General features: G+C 41.9%; 1 protein-coding gene and 1 non-coding gene across 4 annotated transcripts in view; one reads left to right on the top strand and one right to left on the bottom strand.

The window, feature by feature from the left end:
- Nucleotides 1-27457, top strand: part of TTC29 (tetratricopeptide repeat domain 29) — a 358212-nt gene that overhangs the window by 122470 nt on the left and 208285 nt on the right. The gene's annotated exons all lie outside the window — the stretch shown is intronic.
- TRNAT-GGU (transfer RNA threonine (anticodon GGU)) lies at nt 23427-23502 on the bottom strand. The gene has a single exon. It is a non-coding gene; the product is annotated as a tRNA-Thr (tRNA).

Below are 27457 nucleotides of genomic sequence, written 5' to 3' on the forward strand. Positions count from 1 at the left end.
CATAGAATCATAGAGTTGGAAGGGGCCAAACAGGCCATCTAGTCCAACCCCCTGCTCAACGCAGGGTCAGCCCTAAGCATCCTAAAGCATCCAAGAAAAGTGTGCATCCAACCTTTGCTTGAAGACTGCCAGTGAGGGGGAGCTCACCACCTCCTTAGGCAGCCTATTCCACTGCTGAACTACTCTGACTGTGAAAATGTTTTTCCTGATATCTAGCCTATATCATTGTGTTGTTGTTATGTGCGAAATCGTGTCCGACCCATCGCGACCCCATGGACAATGATCCTCCAGGCCTTCCTGTCCTCTACCATTCCCCGGAGTCCATTTAAGTTTGCACCTACTGCTTCAGTGACTCCATCCATCCACCTCATTCTCTGTCGTCCCCTTCTTCTTTTGCCCTCGATCGCTCCCAGCATTAGGCTCTTCTCCAGGGAGTTCTTCCTTCTCATGAGGTGGCCAAAGTATATCGTTGTACTTGTAGTTTAAACCCGTTATTGTGTGTCCTTTCCTCTGCAGCCAACGGGAACAGCATCCTGCCCTCCTCCAAGTGACACCCTATCAAATACTTAAAGAGGGCTATCATGTCCCCTCTCAACCTCCTTTTCTCCAGGCTGAACTTTCCCAAGTCCCTCAACCTATCTTCATAGGGCTTGGTCCCTTGGCCGCAGATCATCCTCGTAGCTCTCCTCTGTACCCTTTCAATTTTATCTACATCCTTCTTGAAGTGAGAAATATTATTGAATGATTCATTAATGCCTTACCTTGAAATGGAAATGGCATTAACTTGCTTTATATTATATCCTTGCCATTGTTCTTCCTAATATTTGGGAAAGGCCCCTGTGGGCAGAGCACTGGCTGGGACACATCTGGTGTCCGGACTGTGCTTCTGCCCGCATGGGCTGGATTGCCCCGGAGCACCTGCCTCCAGAAGCCATCCACGAGCTGCGCAGCCAGCCTCATGGCCGGATGCTGCTCGGCCGCCTCAGGAGACATCGGAGACACCCTCCACCTGGGCTACAGGCTCACCCACCACGCACCTTGACACCTGGCACCTCGACACTTGTCCTGGCTGCCAGCACACCACGTGCCAGCCTGCTCACCTCAGCCCCCCTAGCTCCAGCCACCAGCCAGGTAGGGCTGAAGCCTGCTCCTCTGTTGGGGCCCTCCACTAGCACCCATTGCATTCTTGGATACAACAGGCTATTTTCCTAGTATCATCATAAAAGGGAAGTGAAGCTTGCATGAGCTGGAGCACTTGCCTGTCCTTGTCCGCTGAGAGCTGGGCATGGAAGATGGGTGCCCAGACACTATGCTTCTCTCTGTGTCCCTCTCCAGGAGTCAGCTATCTTTAACCGCTCCTGCGGTATTAAATAAAAGGGTAAGGATACCTGGGGAGGAGTTAGGTTGGGCCCTGTCCAGGATAAAAACTCAGAGGGCCCAATCAGGGGGCGCGAAGTGGCTCCTGATTGTGCCCTCCGAGTGTCCATCCAGGGCCAAGCAGCCACTGGGGAGGCACGCAAAGCGCCTTCCTATTGGCCCCTCACCAGGACAGACCAAAATTCCATTCACCCAGCCCAGTCTGGCTGCCTGTCTGCCCTTGATCACCGCAGGGAGAGGAGGTCAGTAGGGCTGCCAAGGGGGATGAGAACAGAGGCTTGGACAGGCTGCGCCAGCCATTTTCGCCCCAAGGCTGTCCAAACTGTCATGTCCAACTGTAAAATGCTTCAGAACCCTGACAGAGCTGGCAGGAGGCTGCAGAGTCCTCCCCCTCCCCCCCCTTCAGGCCTGCTGCGAAGGACCCTCTGACAGGCCCTGACTGAGGGAAGGAGGCCTTTCCAAGAGCAACACAGGAGAGCCTGAGGGCCTTCCTTTTGAGGGGGGGGGGACTTTCCCCTTCTGCCAAACAGTTGCCTGACAGGGAGGCCACAGAAAAGCCCCTTCTCACTTAAAATACGGCTCTGGCCGGGGGTTAGACACAGCCAAGCCATGTGTCTTTCTTCTTTGCAACTCTCTGCAGATTTGAGGCCACTGCACAGCGTTATTCTGAAGAGGAAACTGGCTCTTTTGTCTCCTGTTTCATCTGCACAACAATCCTGTGCAGTAGGCCTCAAGTCTTTCAATTCAACAACAACCTGTGTGGGAAGCCTTAAATCTTTCTTCTCTACCACAACCCTGTCCAAAGTAACCCTTTCTGCCTGGGGAGCTGATCTTTATACTCTGCAGGTGAGCTGTAATTCCAGGAGCTCTCCAGGCCACACCTGTAGGTTGGCTACCTCTGGGTTGGAAATATTCCTGGAGGTTTGGAGGTGGGACTTGAAAATCATACAATCCCTCAGCATCCAGCCTTCAAAGGAGCCATTTTTGCCTGCAGTTGGTAGGGAGTGGTGCAGGAGTGTTCCTCCTGGCCTATGGGTTATGGCCAGCCCTTACCAGCAACTGTTTGTATTCTGGGGCGCAGACAGGCAGACCAGCATCAGTCCTATGAGTTTTGAAAGTGCAGGAAGATCTAAATAAAAATTTACCGCCTGAAACTGTAAATAGAGAACAAGTAAATGTCTGGAGACACATAGTAACTGAAATGACTTATTGGCCTGGCAAATAACCTTGGCCTGGCAAATTAAAAAAAACAGTATAAAAAACCTTACTAAGGACAAGACTGCTGTGCACAGAAAGTCTTCCTCTTAGGGTTGCCAACTTCCCTGTGAGGGTCGCTACCCCACCTCCCTCATGTGGAGTCTGCAATGGGGAGAGAAAGGGAAGACGATTGGAAAATGCTTTGAGACACCTGAGGCCTGCTGGGTCACTGTGGCCCATTCCCAGTTCTCTCAGATCTCTCACAACCCCACATACCTCACAGGTTGACTATTGTGGAGAGATGAATGGAAAAGGTGTTTGTAAACCGCTTTGAGACTCCTTTGGGTAGTAAGCAATAGGGTATAAAAATCTGTTCATCTAAGGAGCAACCATGAAGCATGTGAGCACATAACATTTTACCAACAGTGAAAACATGGGAGACAGAAGGAACAGGGTGGACACCTGTGTACTGTGACTACCCAATGTGTATTAGGGCAGAGGGGCATTTCGGTGAATGTGGCCTAATTCACACAAAAAGGGAAATGACACAGAACTGGGGGGGATTGATTGCCATGTAATCTTCCCCTAAGAAGAGTCTCCAGTCTGATTTTCCCTTCACATATCTGAGGACATGGTTCTGGAAAGCTCATCTGTAACCATTATGCCAAAATTCCCAAAGGTCAGTCCTCTCCCACACTCAACGAACATTCCACACCACGGGTTCTTGACACCCATATGTCCACACCCATACTCATTTGCCACCATGCCACCACAACCTCCCACAAAACACACATTCAACCCAATGCCTTTACAGACTGGACAACTCCTCCCCTTCCTCTTCCCACTGCCAAGCTCTAGCGCCTGTTGTATTCTTGGATACACTGGGCTTTGCCCCTAGTTAGACAATAATGTGGCAGGAAACAGCCATAAAATGATTTGGAAGCCAAAGATTACTTCAGTGTGCTGCTACTCCATCACCAACTTGCCTCCGAATCTGTCATAGATATGAGAGGGTTTGGCCACAGATGCTGTCAAGATGTCATTTGACATCAGTAACTGGTTCCCAGCAGTCAGAGCTGTGTTTGGATTAGTTTTGTGGCATTCGGTATCAGTGCTGACTCTTTTGGTAAATATACTTTTATATCTATTCGTTATTCATTTATACCCTGCCTTTTTCCCCATGAGGACACATCATGTGCTGCTTCACAAATTTAATATCACAGCATCTCTGTCTTAGTGTATGATTGGCCAGCCAGCAGAATTCTCTGGCAAAGGGATTTTTCAAACCTGGCATTTCTCAGGCACATCGTTGTAACTTATATGTATGAAATATGTAGACAATGGAAGCATTTCCACAGGATTTGTGTTCTCTGATCTTCTTTCTCTTTGTATCTTTGACTGATCAGCTGCTGCTTTTTTATGATCTAGAATTTTATGCTGCTTTCTAGTTAAGTTCCTTCTGTACTACTTTAGTGTCTTTTAAAATCCTATTATTAGCTGTTATATATTTGTTATTAATATTGTATTTTTAACTGTTTTGGTGCCACCAGCCATGAGACTGAACACTAAGAGCATGGATTCAAGTGGGAAGTCATGTTGGTCTGAAGCAGCAGAACAAATTTAGAATCGAGTGGCACCCTTAAGGCCCACAAAGTTTTAATCATGGTATGAGCTTTCATGTGCTCACACAGGTGTATACACACGAAAGCTCATACCTTGACTAAAACTTTGTGGTCTTAAAGGTGCTACTGGACTCTAAATTTGTTCTACTAAGTATATGGGATATAAATGTTTGTTTCATAGCATAGTGAACACAAATCATGACTTTGCTGATAGAAAGGAAGAAGTTATGTATAAACTAATGTATCGAGTATAGCTAAGTGCAATTTGTCTAGAATTTGTGTTAGAATAATTGTTCTCTTGATATAAGAGGGGTGTCATATGACTGGAAAAGAAAGGCACAGTTTGCCAGTGAAAAAAACCCAAAAACAGAAGTTGAAGGAAAAGATAATTGACTAGGATGAAAAACAGCTTCAGGAAGAGTCATGGCTGTGTGGTAGAGCATCTGCTTTGTATCCAGAAAGTCTCGGGTTAAATACTCCATATCTTCAAGTAATTCAAGACCTCTGCTAGAGACCATGTGAAGACTGAGATCAGACAATACTGTTCTTGATAGACCAATGGTACAACACAATATAAGGCTTCTACATGTGTCCCATGAGAGTTGTATGAATTCCAGATGCCATGGCAAATAGGAGGTAGCAGGAGGGGAAAACCCTACAAATCAAGATGAAGGATACTGCTATTACTCAGGAACGTGTCGGGGGAGGGTCTTCTTTAGTAAACATAGTATAATTTTTTCACCTGAAACAAAGAAAAGATCACAAGGCCTGCAGAAGCTCTTTATGTAACCAGCTTACCTGAGCCTGGCACAGCTAACTGATAGACATGGGGGCATCATCAATGGTGGAGTAGTATCACTTCAAGGGGAAACATGGAAGACATACCATGTAGCCTTAGGAGGCATGAAATTCTATGGTAAAATCGTAGTGATACTGATGATTCCCAGGGAGGACTGATGTCACTTCTAGGTTTTCCCTGGAAGTGATGTCACACTACCAGTTTGACTGCTTTTTTTGTATTTTTTTTTACTGTTTAATGTAGCAGAGGGAGTTGTAAGCTGGGGGTGGGTGGAAGATTCTCCACCCCTAGCAGCAATCTGGCAGCCAAACATGAGCTAAAATCTGGTCTGGAATTCCTCTGAATTTTGGAGGAATTATTATTATTATTACAACAACTGGGTAAAAATATCTTTAAACCCCCATTAAAATCCCAGAAAAAATCACATACAGCTATAATAAAACATGAAATGGACTGAATATTATGTTGTCTGATGTTGCTGCGAAGGCTGCAAAGGCACACACAGGGATAACAAAGGTGCATTGTGAATGGCATGATATAAAGCTGATAGTTCTGGTCCCCACATTTGTGCTCACAACATGTTCATCACGCCTATGGATTTTGTTTGCAGTGGACAGTTGTGGTTCAGCACTGTAGGCCCAGTGTGCACTATGTAATCCTATGTTTTGCTTTAGAGATAATATAAGTTAAACTCTGTTGCTCGAAGCTGAATACACAATGGAAGACTCTGTACAAGTGGGATGATTTTGGAAAGTACATCTGAGATCTGGGTCTGCACCTTCTCCCCACACACACCTTAATCAACTGATCACATTCTGCCAAACTCAGTTCTTCACAATAAGAACTTATTTTCTTTTTTTCCCCTTTGAAAAATTGATGGTACGCTGTGAACAGGGCCTTTATGAATGCATAATATGGCACTTTCTGGTTTGGGTTTTAATATGTATAGAGGTAGCTAGCATTTGATATGATTTAAGTGCATTTATACAGTGAGAAACTATAATCAAAGGTAAGTGTACATACCTATTTCTTACTAAGACATCTCTACAGGTTTCCTTAGGTCATCTGTATAGGTTTCTTTCCCTCTGGCGTACTCTAGACTTCCTGAGGCTATTTCAGTATTAGCTAGGAGGCTGGGGATTACAGGGTCCCAAGTGGCTCTCCTCTCACATATCTGATCCATATTCATTGGGAAGTATGAAGCAGCATAGCCAAGGTTCTTCACAGGATAACTCCTTAAGGCTACAATATAAAAATTTAAAGAACTTGATAAATACTTGGGCATGCTGGTAAGTGCTTATGTCAGATCTGTGAAGCTTTCCAAGCCTTACAGACTATATCCAGCATAAATATACTGTATCTTTCTATAGTATTTATAGGAACAAAATCTATATTGGTTTTGTGCAGGTGTGTGAAATTGGAAACACTCATGTCACACTCAGAAATAGTATTCTGTAACTGCATTTTCTCTGCATTGCCTCCACATGTGATGGAGCGGGTAATCTGCATCCATTGTTCTGTATTGTGGATTTTAACTTTAAACTATTGTTTAGAACATAGTAGGTCTGGGAATTTGGTTTTAGGGTTTGCGTAAATCGTGCATTTTCCCACTGTTCTAATATAGAGTTTTCACCCTTGAGAAGAATAACATGAATCAATAGTTTTGTGCCCAGAATAGATAGCAGAACGAATGGAACAGAGTTTGCACCAATTATTCTTTGGAATGCTCAGAGGTACCCCTAGAAAAAAACAAAAATAAGGTCTTTTGAGGCTCACATGATTATGTCTATTTTAGGGGGCTTTACGCACCGGGATCTTTGTAGCAAATTGGTCACTGAATGAAAAATCGCCATTTAAAATAGTGGAATTCGTCGTTATGCATACCTGCCTTTGTAGTGGAATCCAGTTGCGTTTTGTAGCGTTTCCCACAGGCTTCCGGTCTCGGCAGAAATCGCTAGAAAGGAAGCGCTATTGCCGAGCTCGTCCCGCCCCTGGCCGTCAAGCAGCCAATGGGCAGCCGTTAGCATGCTCCCAAACAGCCCCTTTCCCTTTAAGAAAGGTTTTTTTTTTAAAAAAAACAGACCCATTGCAACGAATCTGTGTAGATTCGTTGCAACGGAGAGACCCATCCAGCTGCCTGGGGTGTTTGAGCTGTCGTTTGATCGTTGCCACGCTCCCTCCGAGTGAAAAAAAAAATCCCCCCCCCTCTCACGGGCCCGATTTTCGGCTGAATGAATGTGTAAAAAATAAAGTGACTGCTTAGTAGTGTGCTTAGTGACTGAAGTGTGCTTAGTGACTGAAGGGGAGGGACTGAAGCCGGGGAAGCCTCTAAACTGAAAGAGGCTCGCTGGTGCGTTTATCCCCGCTCGCTCGGAGAAAAAAAAATGGCGATCGCTTCGCCGGAAGATCAGAGAAGAGAGCCAGGGGGAGGGACTTTGTAGAAACCGCAACAATGTTAACGCACAGGTCTTTTTCGCTAGTGTTGCAGATTGGTTGCAGGAGTGTATCGCTTTCCAGAGGGTGAATCCACTTTTGGGGATTTCCCTGAAAGCGCTACAAGGAAGCGCTTTTTGCAGATTGGTTTCACGTGTGTGGCAGATTGTCGACGACGTTGTGCAAAACAGCAAATCAGTAGCGTTTTCAATTGGCAACCATTGTGCTATTTTGAAGGCGTGCAAAAAGCCCCTAGAAATCATGTCTTTAAAAGCCTGAAACTTCTATCTGAGTTGCAGTGAGACTATCTGATCTTTTCCAAAAAGACTTGGTAAGAATTTTTGAAATTTCACCTCATTTTTAAAGGCAGGATAAGGTAGAAGAGATAACATGTATGCTTGCTTCTTTATAATCTCATTTATATATTCTAGTGTGACTCTTGTTTATTGAACCTGTTCAAGGATATGTCGAGTTTAGCTAGCATGATTTTAAATAAAGCTCTGAGAAAAATACCACTGATACAAAGTTTTCATCATCCTGGAATAAATAAACCTCTGACTTATCTTCAGACAGAAGACTTGTACCTGTACAGAATGGTCATTGGAGAAATTGATGATTCTTCACAAAGTCTTGGTCAATACACTGCTTTAAAACTGGGGTTCCCAATGACCAATTATGCACTGGGAACTTCACTGCCCCAGCTCCCATGCAGGAGCACAATCAGGAGCAGATGAGGTGCACTGGGCCAAATGCTCCCCCATGTGGGTGCAGGAAGAGGTGGGGCAACCAGCCATGACTAAAACTCCAGCCTCCATCCCAGCATGAAACCTCCAGTGCATAAACAGTCAATGTGATACCCATGTGTAACCATAGCACCCCCTGTCATTTTTCTTGTTGTCTGCCAAGTGCTTTTTAAAAGTGTGTGGGTCCCAGTGGGGAATTCTGCCTAGCAAGGCTTTTAATTAGCTGTCCAGAATTTTTTAAATGTTGCATTGGAAGAAACTGCCACTGCAGCACAAGGATCTTTTCTGCGTCACTGAAAGTGAGCTGTGGCAACTTTTTTAAAAATCTTTTTTCCTTCCTTTGCTTTCTGTGGCAGCCATTTTGTGGCTAAGCCTGCCATACTGTCAGAATTCCATAGGTGACCACAGACTGGAAAAGGTTGAAGACCCCCGCTTTAAAACAAAGAGTATTCCGTTGTCCATGTTCCTATCTTAAGTAATGTCCCACCTACAGACAGGAGTAATTCAGAAATACCTGCAGGCCAATAAGAGGCTTTATTAGCCTGCTCTGTAGTATACAGACATCACCTGCCACTGCAAGCCTGTTTCATTGACTTCACTGCTGTTTTTATGTTTGTGTTATGTGGCAATATGTGAAAATAATAACAATACATGAAAGAAATGACAATAAGTGAAAGAATGAATGTATATGACAAAAGGCTGCTAAAGTGATCTGGGAATCTTCAAGGTGCTGGGTCTCACCTTTTCAACTGGAAGGATTATCTCTTCTCTTATGAGACTGCACATCACATTAAGCCTTTTCAGAAATCTTTGTTGATTATGCCTGTCAGGTCAGAAAGTGGAAAAGGCAAGTGTGTAATACGGTGACTGTCTCAAGCAGCTGTCTCCAGTCAGTTTTCAGTTATTTGTCTTTTGTGACAAATTCAAGATAGATAAATACATATTTCAGAAGATAAATAAAGCATGGTCAGAAGGTTACAAAATGGCTGTCACACAGCTCTAGCCACAGCTGAATAGAAGAAGATGGATATTGAACAGCTGGAATCCCCATACCATACAAAGAACCTACAGTGCCATTTGAGGTAGACCTTCAGCCCAACCCTATCCCAATTGTCCCAGCTGGCTTGGATCTGACTCTTACAAAAGTAGTGAAAAGACAACATTAATAAATTCTTTTCTATAAGCTTTAACATTAAATTCAGGGTGGTATAATGGAGAGGCTGACATGTGTTTTGGAGGTCTGGGACTGTTAAAATCTCCACTTAACCATGAAGCTTTTGATGACTCAAGAACCATCTTACAGCCCAGACGAATCTCCCTAAATTATGAGAAACATCAGTGCCAATCTGAGAAGGTACTAATCTTCATTTAAACTGTAAGGTGATATTTGTAAGACAAAGTCTGAAGTAACCAATAATATGTACTGGTATAAATCCTGACAATTAAATGATATAGAATGTTCTTAAAACATCTGACTCAATATAAGTAGGCAACTTTTAGAAACATATGTCTCTATCAACTGTGATTACGTAGTACAAATAAGTATTTCTGCAGGTTACTTTACTTTAATTATACTATTAAAAGCCACATAGACTACAACAGAACAAAGATACACTCAATATGGTATTGCAGAAAACTTCACCATACACAGAGTAATATTGCAATCAGAAACTTAAAGAAGCCGGCTAATCTTTCCTAGCTTCAGGTCTCAGTGGGAAGTCAAATACAATATGTATTATTGTCTCAATTCTTCCTTCAGGGCATGAGCAAATTGTTTCATAATAGGGAATCCTTGAATAATGTCCAGTTAAGATTGCTCGTCATAACTTGGATACCATCAATGTGTATAAATATTTTGGTATTATGCTAAAAACAGGCAAACAAACTCACTGGTCATAAAACCATGTACGATTATAGACCAGGTTTAAAATACAGTCCTTATTTTATAAAACTCACTGGTAAGTCAACTGGCAATCATGTCCATTGGCAAATTCAAAATAGACAAATTAGAATCCATGAGAACCTATTTCTGATTTAAGTGTCTTGACATGATATTTAAGGCAGTAATCAATGTCCTGGTCTCGAAAGGGTTTTCTCCCAGCTCTGCTCATAGGACAATTCCAGCCATTTGAGAGCACCAGTAATTGCATGTAGAAAATGTAGCAATAGACGATCAAATTTATGTGTTATCTTCACAATCTTTTTAATCCAAATAGGTAAACCATACTGTAACTGTATACCTTTCTTTGCTGCATAGGTCACAATGACTGTCAGGATAAACTGTCCACCATTCATTTTTAAAAATCATGACTGAGTTGCCAATCTAACAGAATGTGTGATGTGAGAATGCCAAGCAATATGAACATGAAACTGGACCCCCAGATAACTATATTGAGAGTTCTGTTGTATGGATCTTCTGTTTAATCTCTAAGGATTAAGATGCTAAACACACTGAAATATCAAAAAATTGTTTTGTCATAATTGATAGAAAGCTTCTCCACCTGACAATACTTAGATTAAACCTTCAACATCTTCTTGAGACCACTAGCCAACCTTCATATCATCCCCATCTAACATACATAGATTATTTAAAGTGGGGAGAATGATGACTTACAGATAAAAGGTGTTTCTTCTGATCATTTATATACAAATTAAATAACTGATGAGCAAGAACACAGCCCTGTTTTACTCCATATACCAATGGAATTTTCCCTGTAAACTCTTCCTTATCTCCACTCCAGATTGAGGTGTGCAAACCAAAATGGAGATTACAGATCAAAAGTCAAAACTGAGAATCAAAAGAAGTCTGCTCAAGTTTTCCCCATAGACATTCAAGAGGAACAGTATCAAAAGCAGTCTTGAAATCTATAAATGTGACTGCCAAATAACCCTCAGAAAAATGTGAATACTTTCCCACCAAAAACTAAATAAATCAACAATGAAGACAGTGACAACAGTCAGTTGTTGAGACTCTGGTATGGAAACCTGTCTGTTCACAGCCCATAACATCTTTCATTCATTCATGGAGTCAATTTAATCAATAAATATTTAGCATACATCTTACCTATAACTGAAAGAAGGTTTATAATTCTACTAGCTACTACTATTCAGGAATGCAATGGGCACTAGTGGGCGGCGGCAGGGAGAGTGGGCAAAGGGGGGGAGCGATGGGAGCGTCGGAGTACCAGAGGTGATGGGAGCATTGGTGGCAAGCAGGCCAGTTGCGGGCAGGCCGGTGGGAAGCGGGGCAAGTGGCGGCGGGTGTGCAGAGAGCTGGCGGGTGGCATCTTCATGGGGGAGAGGGTGGAGGGTTTCCAATGGCGGCAGTAGCAAAACGTCTTCAGCGGCGAGCAAGCAGTGAGCAAGCGGCTGCGGAGTGTTGTGCTAACGACCAGGGCCGTCAGGAGGGCCTGGCTCAGTCCTGAACCCCCCAGAAGGCGGCCTCCAATGGCGGGAAGGCCTCTGTAGAGGTGATGGCTCCATGGCGAGCAGCCACAGGGTGCCTCTGTGAACAAGGCGTATGTGATGCAGGTGGCTCCATGGCGGGCGGGCGGAGGGCCGTGGGCTGCTGCTGCCGGGCACGGTTCTTGGGACCGGGTGCCTCCAATTTAAACAAATTGGTGGGAACAAAATCATTCCCTGGTGCCTTGTCCCAAGGGAGGGACTGAATCAATCTACATATTCCTTTCTTGGGTACTGGTGGCCAAGTTAGCAAACCTGCCTCATAATCTCAGACCTTCCAAGCCCCCCTGAGATAGCCTTATACAAATCCGAATAAAATTCTCCCCTAAGAGTTGAGAATATGTGAAAAACTAAAGGTTGAGGTTTTAAAAATCCATTAGATATCAAGAACCAGAATGATGTTGTATTATTTGTCTCTGTCAAACGAATTACATTATGCCAACTTTCAAACCCTTCTCTTAGTCTTTTGAGTCTTTTGTCTCTTCAGGTTGGATCAGAACTATTACGCCTGTAGTGGTCAGTAAATAGAATTTATGACCATTGCCGTGCTCTGTCTGTTTCCTGTGCAAAACTTCCTTAAGCCTAAAGTAAACTTGATTAATCCTCCTACTGAAAATGTTTTTGTATCCAGTGACTAGACAAAACCAAACTTTTATCTACCGTGGTTAGTGCAAGAGTTTGGAATCCTTCTTTTGATATTTCAGAAGGAAAGCTTGTATGATTTATGAATATTTTGACTACTGGAAAGACCTCAAAGAAAAGTTAACTTGAGTACTCCTCACGTGCAGGTTATACTGCATGAAAATATATAATGATGCTTTCCAATTTTTGTTGAATTGCATTTGCCAACAATATGTACAAACCTAAATCATATGTAGTAGCAGCTTTTAAAAAGCTAAACTGGAATAGTATTATTGCATTACCCCATAACCATAAATACATATGTATAATTTACAACACATTTGCATACTGAAGTATTAATATGCATCCCTATTTATACAGCATATTCAGCAATAGAATGTTTTACTGATAATGATGTAAAATGTAGGACATTGACCCCAAGCTTTTTTCTAGGTATGAATTTGAAATGGAAACATTGATCTCCACTAAGATTACCTGCAGATACAGAATTGTTTCACTCTGCTTTGGATTCTGAATGTTCATAAATTTTTATCTCCTATTAGTCACATGCTACTGCTGGTCATTGTATTTGTTATTTTTTCTTATAATATGTGGTACTGCCATAAGGAGTTCAATGTTTCTTTTCCTCCATTTACAGTATATTCCATCTGTCTTGAACATATATTTATTGGTGTCATTGCAATCTCTAATAACCCCTTTAACTCATGGAACTCTAAGCCACTTTTCAGAATGGAAGAGTTGTAGAAATTGCTTTTAAATAATTTTATTCTGGAGATGGATTTACAATGTTGTGAGGTATATTCAGTAATCTGAAGCTGAAATAGGTAGTCAGAAAAATTTGCATCATTTCTGAATTCTGAATTATGATACTATCTGGGTGTAATTCAGTTGATTTTCATGTCCAGGAAATGTCAATTGACATGCATTTTAATTCTAAACTTATTTGCTCAGAAGTAAATCAGTCCTCTAGTAATTGTGTTTAGGACTATAGCCTAAATTATGTTCATAACTAGGGGTGTCCATTTGGATCTACACAAGCCAAAAATATACCTGAAAAATACCGTATGTATTTTGGGGTATATTTAAACAAAGGTACATAAGAAACTAGACCAAAACTTACCCAGCAGGGAGTGTTTTGCTTCCTATTGGCTCAGATGATCTTAGGGATAGATTCCTGTACTATCTTATTTAAAAGGGGGGTTCAGGACAAGTGAGCCCAAAGATCAGCTGAGCCCATGAGGAGACTGATCCCCATGGTCCAGCTGTTTCTTGGGCTGTCTCATACAGTCCCTTAAGTGCTCTCTGTATAAAAGGGATACAATGGAAAGCCCAAAAGACAGCTGACAATCTATTCTACCTGTCAGCTTTTTTTGTGGCTTTGGTGCTACTTTTCCTCCTCTTTTCCCCCCATTTTGGGTCTATTAACACCTGCCCCCATGGGATTTCGGGGGAGGGGGGAATGGGATCCAAATACAATACTAGTTTTGGTATATGGGATCTTTCAGAAATCTCAATTTTTTCCCAGGTTGAATAGACCCAAATAAAAAAATATTGGTTAAAAAAAAATTGCACATCTATTCATTCAAGCCCTGGCTTGAAGAGTTTCAGTCTTTCTATGTTTTATAGGATGGCTTGTCCAGCTCACACATTCTACTTAATAGTCATATGAAGTGAGCAGTATCCTACATCTCCGTGTGAAAGGCACACATAGTTCCTCTTGTCTTCACTGGCAGTCTTCAAGCAAAGGTTGGATACACACTTTTCTTGGATGCTTTAGGATGCTTTGGGCTGATCCTGCATTGAGCAAGGGGTTGGACTAGATGGCCTGTGTGGCCCTTTCCAACTCTATGATTCTGTGATTCTATTACCCCCAAATACTTAGTCTTCTTGCCTTTATGCAGGAGAAACATAACCCAGTGTAAGAATGTGGAATTTATATAGGAGTGAAATCTAATCCCATTTTTGTAGAAGTGAAATGAATATACTTGTATAATTGATGTTGCAATAGGAATGATTAATTCAGTGCCATAAATATCTCCTTAGAATGATGATGCCTATCTGCAATGCCAGACCAATAGTCTGCAGAAACAAATTATTTATATATTTATATATAATTTGTATTATATATTATATTATTTATTATACGGTGGGATTCAGAGAATGCTACCATATAATATTTATTATTGTTGTTCTTGGTAATATAAATATATAATCAGCTGAGATTCTAGCTCACTGTCAATGGATACATGTTTAAATTAGCAGAGTTTTCCAGTTTTGTAAACAAGCTTGTTAAAGATTTTTAAAGTTGAGTAAGAGACTGTAACAGCAATCAGGATTAAAACAATGACATTCAGGAAACTTGCAGGCTTGGATCTGGACAAACAACAGACCTACAATTGAAATAATTGTTAAATGTGGGATGCATTCACCATCCAATGCGCGAGAAGCCCTGACTTGAAGAGTTTCAGTCTTTGTATGTTTTATAGGATAGATTGTCCAGCTCACCCATTCCACTTTATATGAAGTGGGCAGTATCCTACATCTGTGTGTGAAAGGCAGGCACACAGAGTTCCTCTTGTCCCCTCCATCTCTGCAGCTCCTGCAGAAAAAGAACAGAGAGGTTCAGTGGGCAAGAGGAAGAAATTGTGTCTTTCCCTTAAATGGGCTGTGCTTGCAGAACATGAAGGATAAATAATTTCAACCCCTTGTCGCTCTTGACTCTAGACTCCCCTCCCAGCTGTACAGCTTGTTACTTTACATGAGTTCTATTACCTAAAGTTTCAAAAAAGCCATTCCAGTTAAGAGGAACACAGGGGGACTACATCATCCACACCAAAAGTAGTATTATACTGCTGAAATCACAAACTTGAAATGAGAAACTGTGAAACAGGGGTCTGTGATTAAAATATGTAAGGTGAGACGCAAAGGATAACTAAACAGAAGAGAGGTCCAAGTTTTGGGTAAAAGATTAAGAGTTCTTAATCTTCGATTTCCAAGAATGCCATTATCTTTGAAACAATTCCATCCTAGTACATTTATTTCTTCATTTCCTGACAAAATGATGGGTAGCTCAGAGAAAAGAGGAAGAAGGGAAAATGAAAACTGTGTGAAAGTTTTAGCCTTTGATCACAGTTCAGAGTTTACAATGTCTGGCTTTGTGCCTAGTTTTTTGTAAGTCTACTCATTTTCTGTAAACTTCTACAGTTCATTGGGAAAGATGCTGTAATGTCAGGGAGGCAAAGCAGGGCCCTAATGCTTGTAAGCAAATGGTAGCAGCAGCAGCACACACACACACACACACACAAATCGCAGGAGATAAATAATCCTGGGGCTCTTTGCCTGGGGATTTCTCTGGAGATCACCCTAACAATCTTATCCTAAAGATAAAGATTCTAGAGTGAAGGAAATCCATTTTTGGAAGATAAGAAAGGGTGCCCAAGGCCAGTTTGGTATAGTGGTTAGGAGTGTGGACTTCTGATCTGGTGAGCCTGGTTTGATTCTGCACTCCCCCATGTGCAGCCAGCTGGGTGACCTTGGGCTTGCCACAGCCATGATAAAGCTGTTCTGATTGAGCAGTAATATCAGGGCTCTCCCAGCCTCACCCAACTCACAGGGTATCTGTTGTGGGGAGAGGAAAAGGAAGGAGACTGTAAGCTGCTTTGAAACTCCCTCGGGGAGAGAAAAGCAGCATATAAGAGCTAACTCTTCTTCTTCTTCTTCTTCTTCTTCTTCTTCTTCTTCTTCTTCTTCTTCTTCTTCTTCTTCTATAGGCTGTGACCACAAGTACTCTGTCCCCTGGATAACTTGCTACTTAAACTTTCTATTTGTTCTTGACTTTGCTTATGGTAAGAATATATACATATTGGTCTCTATCGTAACTAACTAAGGCAACAGAATTATGTGTCTGGATTATTTAATTGTTTTATAATTGTCATTTATAAATAGTATTACACTTCTACTATTTGAGTGAAAAGTACTGCAATTCATTTGACTGAGCCTCGATGTAATGCAAGTAGTATCTGCAATGAAAAAAAGAAGCTTTATTTTATGTTTTAAAATGTATTATTGTATTGTATTGAATTGAATTATATTTATTTCAATAGTCATACTACTGAAGAAAATTATTTTTGAAAACATGTATTAACTGGTCCGCTTTTAGCAAACTGGTTCATCTGGAATAAAGAAGATTCATTTTCTACTGGTCTTTAGCATGGGTAGTCAAACGATGGCCCTCTAGATGTCCATGGACTACAATTCCCATGAGCCCCTGCCAGCGAATGCCTGGCTGTCAGGGTTTTGTTTTTCCAAAGAAGGAGGGAGGCAGGAGACTCCCTCTCAGAGAGAATGGGTAACAAAATGTAAAAAAAAAGAAAAGAAGTGCTGTTCACATGAACAGGTATTTCATGCAATACACATTCAAGTACATCATAATCTTCAGTTCTGTTATAAAATGCTTGTCACCCTTTCTAAAATGACAACAGCAGCAGAGGTGATTTTGTGAAGCCAAAGAAAAGAGCAAGAGTCCAGAACCATCTTAAAGACTAACATAATCTAAGGCAGGGTATGAGCTTTTGTGATCATGGCTCACTTCTTCAGACAAAGCCAATTGTCTGGTTAGACTTACAGTGCAACGTGATGCTGAATTGCTCCAATCTAAGCAAACGGATTTCATTTAACATCACAGGTGAGGCCAGCCTCTACTGAATCAGGCCATCAGTCCACCAAGGTCTACACAGTCTGGTAGCAGATCTTCAGGGTCTCAGGTAGAGCCTTTCACATCACCTCTTGCCTGTTTAATTGGAGATCTTGGGGGGAATGAACTTGAGACCTTCTGCATGCCAAGCAGAGGCTCTTCCGCTAAGCCATACCCCCTCCCTTAAATGAGTGTACAGAGGAGATAGATAAAGCAGAAGAAACAAGAACTGGTTTCATCAATGGATGGCAGCCCTAAGAATGACATCAAGGTTGAAATAAACATAAGCGAAAGCCAAAAAAGAGAACTTTCTTTTTAGTATCCACATACATAACCATGAGAATAACAACTTTTAAACAAAACAGCTGCAAAGAGAGGGTGACATGGAATTGCAAAACTGGAGTTTATCAGGATTGTAATTGTCTTACAGTGGAAACAAGATGAAGGATTTCTCATTCAGGGCAGGTATTAATTTTGCCTTGCAATGCTAGGAAGATGGTTTTATTGCAATGGCTGCTGTGGTGAATGGCCATTGCATTTACCTTGCAAATTGCTGAACTTTGCATAGAAATAACAGATTGTATATTTAATATTTCATTTAACTCTCTTTACATATTTCTCATATTGCTTTGTCTCAAGTGAAGATTCACCTCAAGCCACTGTTGAGGTGGGCCCGAGAGCAAAAACTCTTATTCCCCAGTCAGTCTGCTAGTCTGAGGCACTGCAAGACTCCTGTTTCGAAACCAGGTCCGACTAACGTGGCTGCCACCTAGAAGTGTGCCACAAAATCTGTAGTCACATGTGATAAACCCTTGCACAGGCGAGGTCATAGATAGCCTTAATAAAATATCACACAATATCCAAACAGAGATCTTTAGGGTTACTGTTTAGAAGAAGAAGAGTTGGTCCTTATAGGCCACTTTTCTCTACCCAAAGGAGTCTCAAAGCAGCTTACAATTCCCTTCCCTTTCCTCTCCCCACAACAGACACCCTGTGAGTTGGGTGAGGCTGAGAGAGCCCTGATATTACTGAAGAAGAAGAAGAGTTGGTTCTTATATGCTGCTTTTCTCTACCCAAAGGAGTCTCAAAGCGGCTTACAGTCTCCTTCCCTTTCTTCTCCCCACAACAGACACCTTGTGAGGTGGGTGAGGCTGACAGAGCCCTGATAGTACTGCTCAGTCAGAACAGCTTTGTCAGTGCTGTGGCGAGCCCAAGGTCACCCAGCTGGCTGCATGTGGGGGAATGCAGAATCAAACCCAGCTCACCAGATTAGAAGTCGGCACTCGTAACCAATACACCAAACTGGCTCTTAGTTTGCATCTCTTTATTTGTATACCTAAAAACTATTTGCCTTGTATCTATGCATCTTTGCCTTATATAAGTGCACTAATCATGGCCACTAGATGTCAGTATTGGTCTTTGCTATCTTAATCTATAAAGTTTAATATCTTATATGGGGGGGGGGACACGCTAAAGATTACTCTTCATTTCTTGACCACAAGGAGAATATTATTACAGATATCATTTGAGACGTGTCTCCCTAAATAACTATGGAGAAATGCAGCATAGAATACTAAATTACATTAAATATGATAACTAAGCAATTGTTAAAACATAAGCTACTACATTCATTAAGTAAAAATATTCCACAATTCAATACTCATTTATAATAACGGACAATATTTCCCTAATCACTACAGGGATTTTCCAAACCAAGCAGGTTGTCCAAAACAATAATAAGTTATACGAATATACAGAGTATTCTGCAGACAGAGCAGTTTAAAATAACCATCATTTTCATAAGTGAAATAATGAAAAAGGTCTCTTAGTTTAGATATAAATATATATGTTAAATTGGACATATACACTATCATGCCATTTCTACACTCACTCAAGACTGGAAACACAATCTCCATTCTATGGAGCAATTGCAACAACCTACACAAAGTGGTAATAAACATAAGAATTGACATATGGAAACTATTTCCTGAGGATGAAATGCTGGAGAGGTCCTAGTGGGGGGCAGAGAGAGACTTCCACAACAGCTGCATTACAGCTCTTTGTCCTGGGGTGCATTTTCTTTCAGTGGCCTGTTTTTGCTACCAGGCCAGCTTTTTTACTGTTAAATATAGGGATGCTTTATTGCTTGCTAGCATCTTCTGGCTGCTTTGATTTTAATAAGTGTCACTGTAGAAAGTACCCCCCAAAAGCAGAAAATCACTGATGTACCAACCATCAGACACTAGCAGCACTATCCTAAGAACACATTCCTGGGAATAAGTTTCACTAAAATAACATGGATAGTATTCTGAATTGATTCAAGTGGGTAGATGAGTAAGTGTGCATGTACACGAAAGCTCACGCTTTGAATAAATCTTTGTTGGTCTTAGCATTCTGAATAGACTTGCTTTGGAGTGCTCTCTAACTGACAGTGCCTATCAGCTCACCAATACTGCAAAATATCAATTTCCAGCTGTCAGTGATTGAAATTGTTTTTAAATTTAATTCAGTTATATCCTGACTTTCTCCCCAATGGAGATTCAAAGCAATTTATGTTGTTCTCTCCTCCATTTTACCATCACAACAACCCTATGAAGTTGGTTAGACTGAATGTGACTGGCCCCAAGTCACCTAGCAAGCTTTCATGGCACAGGAGGAATTTGAACCTGGGTCTCCCAGATCCTAGTCCAACACGTGAAAAAATCCCCACATTTTCATCCAGTATTGGATTTCCAGCATGAAAACATTCAGAGAAGAATGATTGGGAGAATATTCATTTCAGCTCTAATATCAAAACAGGCAAGGGACATACTTCTTCATCCACCAAGTAATTAACATGTAGAATTCATTGCTGCAAGAAGTGGTGGTGGCTACAAGCATAAGCAGCTTCAGTGGCTGTTAGCCACAACATATAGATGGAACACTGTATCTGGAGCAGTGATGCTCTATATTCTTGGTGCTTGGGAGGACTATAGTGGAGTCCTGGCCCTGCTAATTCACCTCCCGATGGCACCTGGGTTTTGGCCACTGTGTGACACAGACAGTGGGAATGAATTGGCCATTGGCCTGATCCTAATGACTTATTGGTTCTTTCTTTTGTATTTGGGTTGAGGTTGTATGTGTTACTGTAGCACATGCTCCACCCACTGGATCCAGTGCCCCATCAACACATCTGTATTTATTTTTCCCTATGCAACAGCACTGAGCATTACACTACAAAAATGGAAAGAAGCAGATCTCTGCTAGTTGCTTTCCTGCTTTCCACAAGATGCTATGTAGGCTTGTACTCAGCAGTTCCTCACCCATAAGAAAATATTCAAAGAATACTGCATGATAAAGAAACAGTTCCATTATTCAGTTATCAGTTCTTAGAGTTCACACACAAAGGACTTCTATAACAAAGCAAACTATTATTGTCCAAAATGTACTTCACACATTTCTGCCTGTGGCTGTATCCTCCTGGATCTGATGGCAAAATAAATAATATAGCAATAAATACAAATGGGAGCATTTAGGATTTTTATGTATAAAAACAGAGATAAGAAGTGACATCAAAAGTGCTTCAAACCAAACATGGTTTATGATTTCTGAGGTGTAGAAATGTGACTCAGTAAGAACATGGGTTTTGCTTAATATCTATAATATCTGCTAATCTATAACTAATTATTCTTTGACTATCTTATGATCGTGCCTAACTTTTACAAGAGGAAATTTAAAATAAGCAATCTGACATTCAATAATTCAAAGGAAATGTTTTTTTTAAGCAGTTATCTTAATTTAATAATTTGGAGTAAATTTTTTAAAATAAATGCGCAGCTATCTTCTCTTCATATTTGTAGGTTGTAACAGAATTTCATTATCCAACTCTCTCTGCCAATCATACTTATTTAGATATATATTCCATACAATTTAACAGGAGTTACTTTTTGCTTTCCAGGTTTATGGATGAAGATTAATTTCTTGAAGTTGTGCCATGCAGGTTATTTTTGCTGCCCACCAATGGGCCCTTTTACAGTTCTGATAGATCTTTTCTGGGTAGAGATTGTGAGAACTATTAACATAGTATTAATGCTTCATATTTGGGGGAGGGGAAGGAAATAAAGCATAGACATTTTGACTTCCCTGACAAGTAAAGAAAAATTGAGTCTACATATTCCACAAATGAACTGTCAACAAAAGCAAGATTTAACAAACAAATGTTAAATTTGGTTTCTTTTCCCTAAAACCCAGTTTGTAAGTTAATCATTCTCTCCCCCTCAAGGAAACAGTGTTGATTCTGATTAGGTGTGAGACCAAATGTTGAAAGTTGTCTGGCTCAGTTCAGCCATTCCTGTTTCAATTTTTTTCCTGCCTTGTGAGAAGTGAACTTGCAAGCTGTCATCCATTTCTGCTTTGGCATGCCAAAGTTCCCCCTTAAAATGAGTGCATTTTCCAACACATGTTTATGTTAATTGTATATAAATGGTGTACAGTGTAGAGATGGAATAAAATGGCTTATATATGAAAGAAACAAAGGGATAATCAGTGACAATAACAGCAATAAGACACATGAACATTTTTTTTTAAATGGCCATATCAGCTAATTGTGAATACTGAGGTACTATATAAAAAACAAATCCATTATCCGGTTCTGGAAAGGTGGATACTTTAGAAATAGAAACTGTAAACACTGTCTCCGGTCATCAAATGCCTATCTGGAAAACCTTACTAGTTTCCTGCCCCTCTTGTTGCAGGGGAAAACTTAAGATCCTGTTGTCTATGTCTGTTTTAAAAAATCCCCACATTTTCATTAATCAGTGGGTTGAAGTTATATGCCCTAAGTAGCCAGTAGAACAATTTACTGAAGCAAGAAAAAAAAGTGTTCAATTTGCATCATTTTTAGGGCACTCAATTAACCCAGTGTTTGGACTCCGCTGGTTCAAAACCAGGGTGTTTTTTTTTTAAGAAGCTGTTTTGATGTACCCCAATATGTTGAAATTATTGTCATGACAAATCTGCAATCAGTTATACTGAATTCTTTTTTTTTTAAAGAAAGCTTTGTACTGACTGAGATGGCTTCACCCTGATTACTCATCTTCCTAAGAATTAGGATGTTAACGGGCAGTGATGGCGGCAGTAGTTGAAGCTGTCTTGCAGTTCAAAAACTACTTTAAAAGAACAAAAAAAATTATTGGGAATCGAGTCAGTTGCCTGAGATGGGAAGAAAGTAAGAATCTATTATTTAAGAAAGAAATACAGCCAATATGATAAAAGTATCTTTTGGTCAGGTGCTCTGTGCATATAAATGTTTCAAGTTAAGCTTTAAGATCAAGGAGAAGTCTGTGGGGAACCCTGGTTTCTGGAAACCTGCTTGTCAGACCAACTCCCATCTTTATTTCATTATTAAGGGTGAGAGGATGAGTCATTTTCTGGTACGCATTTGTTCATTGCTTCCCATTCATTTCACTCATGACTCAAAAGAATTGGAGTTTGGTGGGAAAGTCTGCACCAGTCTGCAGCCCAAAGATCCATTAAACTGCTTGACTGATTTCAACAAAAAGTTTTACTTTAAGCCGATGAACAAAAAGGTCAAAATTCCTGCAAAACGTTAAAGTTCTGCCTGTTCTTTGTGAAAACTAATTCTCAGAAACTCTATTTGGTGCCTTAAACATAATATAAAATTCTCATATCCCAAAAGTGTTGATCTGACTTTCCCAAACATGTGAAAATCTTTGCCTTTGGCAATCTTTTCTCTTGAGCTGAACATCTTATCTGATCATATTAGCTTGTGATTTTAAATGAGCAGTATTTTGAGTAGTTTCATACCTGCCCACTTGATAGCATTTATGTGAAAACTGTTCCGGCCACATGCTGACTGTTGACTGTCTTGCTTGGATTATGAATGGTCCAGGGTCATCATAGACAGATCACACATCCTTGGAAAAGAGCTCTTATCTCAGATCCATGCATTGCTTTATAGCTCTTCAGGAATGCTTCAATCAGAGGTATTCTTTAGTCAGGGAGGGGGTCTTAATTTTGTGATCCAGATTTGGCATACAGAAGGTCCCGGTTTCAGGCTCTGGCATCTACAATGAAAAGGATCCGAGAGTAGGTGATACCGAAGACCTCCACCGGAGATTCTGGGAAGTGGCTGCCAGTTTGAGTAGAACTGATTCTAATTCCGATTCTGATAGAGGAGAGCTCTTAATTCAGTACAAGGCAGCTTTATGTGTCCATGTCCAGAATACACAAAGTATTTATGATCCCATTTAGAACACATGTTTAATATGAACATGCTCCCCATTGGGAATCAGGCAGGAAAGACAGGTGGTGTCTATGATGGACACACACACAAACTGCCTTATACAGAACCAGACCTTTCATCCCTCAAGATCAGTATTGTCTGCTCAGACTAACAGCAGTGGTCCAGGGACTTTCACTACAGGTCTTTTGCCTCACTTACTGCCAGATCCTTTCAATGGAAATGCCAGGGATTGAACCTGGGACCTTCTGCATACCAAGCAGATGCTTTACCACTGAGCCATGGTCCCCTCCTATGTTACTAGAGAAACAAGCCCCATAGTTGCCCAACCATTGCCATCACCATAGAACTGGGCTAAGTAAGGAGAGTAGAAACGGTTCTGAATTGAATGGAAGAAAAAGGGGTTGTCCCATTTTTTATTTCAAGTACATTTTAATATATATATATATATATATATATATATATATATATATATATATATATATATATATATATATATATATATATATATATATATATATATATATATATATATATATATATATATATATATATATATATATATATATATATATATATATATGCTATTACTGACCGCTACTCCCAGAACCTGCTGGCTCATGACGGTTTACAATAAAATCATTAAAACCCACATAAAATACAAGATACAAATAATGGCAGCAAAAACCAATCTATATCCTCTCACCCCACCTATCTATGCCTGTCAACAACCACACATCATTGCCTGGGAGGGGGAATAACCCTTCCCAGATGTCCAGTACATAGGGCCTATACAGGGAGGGACCCTTCTTCCTGGCCTGGCTTCAACCAAATGCCTGGCGGAATAGCTCCATGTTGCAGGCCCTATGGAACTGTGATAGCTCCATCAGGGTCCTCTGCTCTCCCAGGAACTCATTTCCCTAGGTCGGGGCCAGGACCAAAAAGGCCCTGGCTCTGGTCAAAGCCAGGTGTGCCTCCCGGGACTGGGGACAACCAACAGATTCAAACCGGCAGAGCAGACAGCTCTATGAGGGGAATATGGAGACAAGTGGTCCCTCAAATATGCAGGGCCCAGGCTGCAGATGGCCTTAAAGGTAAGAACCAGAACCTTAAACCTGATCTGGAAGCTAACTGGTAACTAATGCAGCTGTTTCAGCACAGGCTGGATGTGGGATATGGAATTTAGCAGCAATTTCAGCACTCTCACCTAAGATACAGGATCAGGCAGTTTTTTTCTGATAGCTTATTTAGGACATTAGTATAAGGTGACCAGAGTTGAAGGTAGTTAAGGTGGGACGCAGCGCCACGGAAGTGGCAGTGGTGGCCTCCCTCCCTCCGACTGAACTCGTCATCGCCTTCTGAGCGCCTCTCCTGAGAGCCCGTCTTGTGCAGCCTCCCTCGGCCCAGGTCAGGTGAGGGCCGAGGGCGGGCCTCTGCCTGGGGTGCCTGTACAGGCCAGCCACAGGGCCAGCCAGGGCAGAGCGCCACTGCCGGCCATCCTGCTGGCTGGGGGGCAGGGAGAGAGGGAGGCAGGGAGGGGGCTCCAGCTGGGCCATGGCCCATGGTGCTGCAAAAGGAGGTGGAAGCGGGGCTTTAAAGGACCCATGTGGGACATGAGTCCTGGAAAGCGTAAGTGTCCCATGGAAGTCGGGATGGATGGGCAGCTTACATTAGTAGCACAGAAACTTTTTTGTCCGTGTTTACACTAAAATTTGCTTCTTCAGATGCTATCCCAAATTGCCCCCTCACTTGCCTCACAGCAAAGAAATCCCCAGAAAAACAGATTTCATCTTCTCAAGTGGGGCCTAATGGGCTGCCCAATGCAGATATGTGTGCAATCAGGTTTCTCCCCACACACACCACTTTTAGTCATTTTGGGCATGCCCCTTTTCATGCAGCACTTTGAGAATTGCCAGATATTTCCCAGTCCTGAGCTGGCAACTTTATAATAAGAGTAGTAAAAACAGCAACAGTTGTATTATTCTGCTTGCTGCAATGATTGTGTCAGGTAAACGGGATCTTCATCTATTGTCTACTGTCTTTTTGCTTTGATATATCTTACGATTTCTGAGCATGTCAGTCAAAATGTAGATTCGCTTTTTGTTGGCTGTGAAAGACCGTTTATGCACTGGAGGTTTCATGCCAGGCTGCAGGCTGGAATTTTAGTCATGGCAGATTGCCCCACCTCTTCCTGCACCCACCGCTGCGCCTCATCCGCCCCCAATTTGTGCTCCTGAAAAGGAGCTGGGGCAATGAAGTTCCCAGTGCATAAACGGTCCAAGTGAGTATTTGGTAGCTGTTGGACAGAAAATACTCCATGCAGTCTTCTTGTAAATGATTGTTTAGTGTAAAAAAAAAAGTGTTGTAGAATCTAGGAAGCCATTAATGAAACTGCTTTTTCCTGCTTCCTCTTTACTATTAAAGCTCCTCCCCAGAAAAAGCTTCTCCTGGGAGTCACAAGCTACATGGAGACATGGGAATCAGTGGAAACTGGGCAGTCCATGTGCAGAAGTGTCTCCTGCTCGTGGAAGGAGCTTTTTAGATCATGCCTAATTTTGCATTTGCAGAATATCAAAGAACCAATAGATAGCTGCTAAGTATCATTGCTAAAATCTATCATACCAATATGAATGTTGCAATAAAGTTGCATACACAACCATTTGCAACAATTTAGAATAATTTCCAACCCCAAAAAGTAACTTTGCAAGAGGTAAGCAGTTTGCAAGAGGTAAGAAAGGGACAGTTTCTTAGGCATGGCCTGTCACTTACTTATATGGCTGATTTACCTACCTTTATTGGGCAGCCCTGAAGACATCAGGGCACCTTACTGGAAAAGTTGTGGCAGCTACTGATTCATCATCAGGATCCAAGATGTCATGGGGCTATTTGGGGAAATAATGCCATTCTTTATCCTTTAGAGCACTAGTCCCCAACCCCCGGTCCGTGGCCCGGTGCCGGGCAGCAAGAGCTTCAGCAGCGGGCTGCGGCTCCCTCTCCCCCCCCACCTCCCCCCAGTGAGAAGCTCGCCAGGCCGCGAGCAAATCGGCCACCAAAGTGGCTGATTAGCTTGCGGCCCGGCAAGCTTCTTGCTGTGGGAGTGGGGGAGAGGGAAGCGCAGCCTCTGGCATTCTGGCGGTGCAAACGTGAATGCGTGGACCTGCTGCACATGTGTGTTTGCGCCTGAGAGTTTCGCACATGTGCAGAGCCGCTACACATGCGCATTTGTGCCCCGCCGGGAGCAACTGCCACGCATGCGGGTTTGTGCCCCTGCTGGGCACAAACGCACATGCGCGGCAGGTCCGCACATGCGCCTTTTGGGCAGGGCTGCCATGCATGCGCAGGGGCCCGGGTCACCCTCTTCCCCCACCCCTTGGCAACGGGACGCAACCTGGAAAAGGTTGCAGACCGCTGCTTTACAAGGCTTATACACCCACATTTTCCTCTAATAAAGTACTCATGACAAATGCAAAGCTAAGAAAGACTGATCCGTAATCTGTGGACTGCAGAATTTCTCTTTTGCTAACTCTGGAGAAAAGCAATTACAGCAAGGCTTGATTACCTCCCTCCCTCACTCACACACACACCCCTGATGGCTTCAAGTGACACAGAGAGAAATTCTTCAGTCTCTGCTTTCTCTAGCAGGCGCATGTGTTGTATCCGGCTGTTTTCAGTTATCCAGGATCTCAGATTCCCATGCCTAAGAATTTTCGCCAGCAAATCTGTTTACAGTTCCAGTCACAGGAATGCTGCCATAATCCCAGCATAGCTGCTGCTATTCCCCTGGTGGTGGAAGTACAGACTCTTCAGCCATGGTCCTGAGATTAGTGTGGGAGTCTTACAAGCTACACGTCTTTTCCCCAGACACCTTATTGCCGTTGTAGCTGTGTGCCACATTACATTGCAGGGAGTTATGTTGTGCAATTGCAGTGCATTGCGTGTCAGTATAATTAGCCTGTGAGTCATGTAAGATGCTTTCCTATTCTCTCATTTGATTCATTTCAAAAGATATAGTATTTTTGAAATCAAGGGCTCATGTGTTCATTGAATTTGCCATCTGGGCCCTACATTTGAACAGCAAAGACCCAGACAGAGGTTTTTCCCCCCTTGCAAGATGTTTGCTTGGAAGACCACCTGCACAGCATGCAGAAGGTATACTAACCTTGGACCTTAAGGTGTTGCTTCTGCAACGCCTACTAACTTAAACCTATTATTAATTGGAAAGGCAAACAGTAGAGGTTGTAAAAGAAC

This window comes from Paroedura picta, chromosome 10, assembly GCF_049243985.1.
Source record: "Paroedura picta isolate Pp20150507F chromosome 10, Ppicta_v3.0, whole genome shotgun sequence".
NCBI lineage: Eukaryota > Metazoa > Chordata > Lepidosauria > Squamata > Gekkonidae > Paroedura > Paroedura picta.